This window comes from Elephantulus edwardii, unplaced genomic scaffold (assembly GCF_000299155.1).
Source record: "Elephantulus edwardii isolate Elephantulus edwardi_28Jun2011 unplaced genomic scaffold, EleEdw1.0 scaffold00032, whole genome shotgun sequence".
Classification (NCBI taxonomy): Eukaryota; Metazoa; Chordata; class Mammalia; order Macroscelidea; family Macroscelididae; genus Elephantulus; species Elephantulus edwardii.
The window spans coordinates 8743034-8747830 of NW_006399782.1; the positions used below are offsets into that span (position 1 = coordinate 8743034).

The following is a 4797-nucleotide window of genomic DNA, read 5'->3' on the forward strand; positions in this document are numbered from 1 at the left end:
GTAATTGGAAAGACCATGACCTGCATCAGACACACCTTAGTCCTCAAACTGACATCACTACTCCTCAATAATTTGGAAAGGTCCCTAATTGCAGATTTCCCCATTGCAATGTATCTCCTTATTTCTTGACTGTTCATACCAAGGGTGTTAATTATGGATTCAAGCAAGATGAAGCTGTTGACAGTTTCATTCTCCTCTCCATCCATCATAACACTGCTTATTGGTCCAGTGATAAGAATCTTTGTTTTCTTGCTATTGAGATGAAATCCATACTGAAGGCTGCATTCTTTGGTCTTCTGCAACAAGCGTTTCAAGTCCGCCTCACTTTCAGCAAGCAAGGTTGTATCATCTGCATAATGTAGGTCTCCCTCCAGTCCTGATGCCACACTCTTCTTCATAGAGTCCAGCTTCTTGGATAATTTGCTAAACATACAGATTCAGCAGGTATGGAGACAGAATGCATCCCTGACACACTGTCTTCCCAATTTTAAACCATGCAGTGCTCTCCTGCTCTGTTCACACAACAGCCTTCTGGTCCAGGTATAGATTCCTCATGAGTACAATCAAGTGCTCTGGGATTCCCATTCTTCTCAATGTCAGCCACAATTTTTCATGATCCACACAGTCAAATGCCTTTGTATAATCAATAAAGCACAAATAGATATTCCTCTGGTATTCTTTACTTTCAGCCAGGATTCATCTGACATCTGCAATGATGTCCCTGGTGCCACGGCCTCTAGTAAATCTCGCTTGAACTTCTCGCAATTCCCTATATAAGTACTGTTTCAGCTGTTTGGAATGATCTTCAGCAGTGTTTTGCTCACATGTAATATCAATGATATTGTTCAATAATTTCCATGTTCAGTCATATCACCTTTCTAGGGAATAGGAACAAACACAGATTTGTTCTGGCATAGATTGGTGAGTGCATCTTTTCATTGAAACAAGTCAATTAGTATCCCATTGGACATTGTTATAAGTGGTGCAGCACTTGTCTGTCAGTTTTCTGTACTGTGATTACTTGGAGTTGCTGTGATACTGAAATCTTTGCCATTGGTGTGTCAAATTCCAAAAGGATTTCCCATTTTGGACGAGTTTTGGTGGAGCTCCCTTTGGTTAAGACAGACTAGGAAGAAAGATGGACCATCTACTTCCTAAATAAAAAGGCGTTTGAAAACTCTATGAACACTAAACAAAGAGCATAGTTATAGTAGTGTATTGGTAGAGCCCAGATTGAAAGCTAATCGAAATGAGAAAAATTAATAACAAATATCATTTAACAATTGGTACATGGGATGTTGGTAGCTTGAATGTTGGAAAATTGGATATTGTTAAAAATTAAATGGAACGCATGAATATTTACTTATGAGGCATTAATGAGATGTGATGGACCAGCTATGGCCACTTTGAATTAGATAATCATATGATACTATGCAGGGAATGAAAAACAGAAGAAAAATGGTGTTGCATTCATAGTAAAAAAAAATCAAGTTCTATCAAGTAAGTCATTGGATAACACACATACACATACAGGGAAGACCCATTAATATGACTATTATTCAAGTATATGCTCCTACATCTAATGCCAAAGAGGAAGAAATTGAGAGTTTTAATCAAATTTTGCAGTCTGAAATTGACCGAACATGTAATCAGGATGCAGTAATGACAATTAGTGACTGAAATGCAAAAGTGGGAAACAGTGAAGATGGAACAGTAGTTGGAAAATATGAGTTTGGTGATAGAAACGAGGCTGGAAACAGACAATAGATAGACCTATGTATTTGTGATCAAGACTCTTCTCCAGCACAACAACTCAAAAGCATCAATTCTAATTCTGTCATGCTTAGTCATTGCCTAGCTGTCTGATGCATAGAAAGTAATTGTGGAGACCATGGCCTGGTTCAGGTGCATGTTAGTCTCTAGACGGACATTATTGCTCCTCAGCACTCTGGAGAGGTCCCTGACAGAAGATTTTCCCAGTGCAATTCGTCTTTTGATATCCTGACTGCTGGTGTTAATAGTATTGATTGTGAGGGAGCTCTTGTGGCCTAGTGGCAAGAAGCTGCACTTCAGTATCAGAGGTAAGTGGTTTGAATCACCAGATATTCTTTTGCTGGGGAAGGAGGGGCAATCTCCTCCTGTACCAGTCAAATCCAATTTGACGGTACACATACAGACACAAAAAGAGTGTTGATTGTGGAACTGAGTAACCCGAAATTGTATTTTGTTGGATCATCTTTTTGTTTGTTTTTTGGTTGTTGTTGCTATTTACCATTGAATTGGTTCTGACTGGCACGGGAGGAGATTGCCTCTCCATCTCCAGCGGAGCATCTGATGGATTAGAACCGCAGGTCTTCCGGAGTGCAGTGTAGCTTCTTACTACAAGCCCACCAGAGCTCCCTTGGATCACCTTTCTTGGGAATGGGAACAGTTAGTTGGCACAAAACTCTCCTCCGTTTTTCCTGGCATAGCCTAGGTGAGCACGTTCACGGCTGCATCTGTTTTGAAACATGTCAAATGGTATCACATCAATTGTTGGAGTCTTTCCCCCCGCCCACTCCCGCCTCCCTGTCTTCATTGCAGCTTGAATTTCTTTCTTTCCTTAGCATTGGCTCTTGATCATATGGTATTATCTGAAATATTTCCGTGTAGGTCAATTCTTCTTGGTACAGAGATTCTGTGTACTCCCTCCATCTTCATTTGATGCTTCCTGGATCATTCAAGATTTTAGTATTGCAACTAGAGACTTGACTTTGTTTTTCAGTTCTTCTAGCTTGAGAAATACTGATAGAGTTCTTACCTTTATTTGAAATTTTTTTCAGTTCTTCTCTTTTTATTCTCTAATTCTAGGTCTCTGCATATTCTGTTATGTTTTTGTTGTTATGTGCCATCAAGTTCCTTGTGACTCATAGCAACCCTACACACAATGGCTCTGAACCCTTTTCTATCCTGAGCCAGTCTCACTGACTCAGACACACCTATTCCCTTTATACTAGTTACTGTGTCTTCTGAAACTGCTCTCCTAGGGTGGAGCTTGTTTCCTACCCCAACCCTCCCTCATTAATGTTGTTTTTATGTTCCCTCCAATCATTGTGACTCATAGTGACCCTAGACCCTACATACAACAGCCCTAAACCCTGTTCTATCCTGTGTCAATTGCACTGCCTCTGACACACCCATTCCTCATTAATACAATATGAATAAATAAGTTTTAAAAAGCACAAAAGAAATAGTTAATCATCACCTAGGGAAGACATTTTGAAAGATAAACCTTTGCAAAACACCAATGCATTCTTGCAGTACTTAGAAGAAGAAAAAACCCAACTCAATAAAGTGAAGATGAAATGGTTTTGTTTATTAAAAAAAGATAAACCTTTGACACCACAGTAATATGTATGTAGAAATTCTGTTTCCACCATTGGCATATTGTTTTGTGGACCAAATTTCTTACAGGGAACGAATAAACAAAACTCAACCACTAAGGTGTTGAAGAGCTACCAAGGCAGTTAGAATTTGTGAGTTTAGAATCTAGAGATAAAAAGGAAGCCCTGACAGGTAAATCTACCATCAGTTAGCACTTGAGGTTCACTATTTTGAAAGCAGTGGCGGAAATACTGAGCAAAGCTTTGGGTCTCATGGTTCTCGAGAGGCATGGCCTAGGTGGGAAACATAAACCAAAGCAGGTGCTTTCAAGCCAAGAACTCAAAGCTGTGGAATCAGTTGTGACTCACAGCAATCCTACACGACACAATAGAATTACCCCATTGAGTTTCTAAGATGGGATCAGGCTGCCTTATCTTTTTTCTACTGAGTTGGCCAGCTGGTTCAAACCTCTGACCTTTGTAGTTAGGAGCTCAACTGCTAACTATTCTTACCATCTCTGATACATTTGAGATATTATTATACAATGGTGATATTAAAGAATTAGTAAAGGAATACATAGGAAATTCCTGCAACTATACAGCATGTGAACACCTTAGATTTGTGATCACTTACTTTCCCCTCCCATTCATTCATTCATTCATTTATTTAACTAATTTTGAACTTTTACAATGCTCCTTCGGGCTCCAATCATCCTGTAAACATATATTAGGAACATGCCAAGTTAGACATAGACACCGAGAAGAATTGAGTGAGACCCAAAAAGCCCTGAAAAAGCCTAGTGAAACAGGTTTGTAAGAAAATTTTGCAATACAGTAAGTGCTGTCTTTACCACTACGTTATAAACCATGCCATTGATTGTAAACCCTCTCCCCATCCAAGACTTTTTACAGGTTTTAACAGGCAAGAGAATTCAGAGACATAGAGCGGAAAGACTACATTTCCCGGCAAGCTCTGCAGCAGGGCGGTGGAAGGACGGACGCATGCGCACGGGCCGGCCCCGCACGCAGGCGCACTGCGAAAGCCGGCTGAGCTGGGTTTCAGTGCTCGGTGCGCGGTGGCGGAGAGCGAGGCCTGGTGAGCACCGCCGCGGCGCTGGCTGCCTCTTAAAGGCTTCGCACAGAAGAGGTCGGGCGGACGGCCCCACGAACGGCTCACCTCCGCAGCGGCACCGGGATCGGCTGCCTTGAGGCTGGTGAGTTCTGGGGCCAAGCTGCCGCGGTCCCCTTTTCCTCCCCCAGCGGATCCGGCTGCCCCCGGCGGGACCCGTGAAAGGCCCCGGGGCGAGGGCGCGCGCCGGCAGGGGCTCGAGCTCAGGTCCCTGGGCCCGGGCGTTGGCGGCGCGTCGGTGCGTCACGGGCCCGGCTGTCCTAACGGCCGCGCGGCAGGCATCGGGGAGGGTGGGGGTGGGGAGCG

At 42.8% G+C, this 4797-nt stretch overlaps 1 protein-coding gene and 1 pseudogene across 1 annotated transcript in view; both read left to right on the forward strand.

Annotated features, from left to right (window-relative positions):
• Positions 1-4364: 4364 nt before the first annotated feature.
• LOC102874676 overlaps positions 4365-4797 on the forward strand; it is an 8931-nt pseudogene continuing 8498 nt past the window's right edge.
• The window catches only part of KPNA1 (karyopherin alpha 1 (importin alpha 5)), a 76188-nt gene continuing 75784 nt past the window's right edge, over positions 4394-4797 (forward strand). Inside the window, exon 1 of the mRNA XM_006884233.1 lies at positions 4394-4576. The gene's annotated coding sequence lies outside the window, so the exon portion shown is untranslated. The remainder of the gene's footprint in view (positions 4577-4797) is intronic.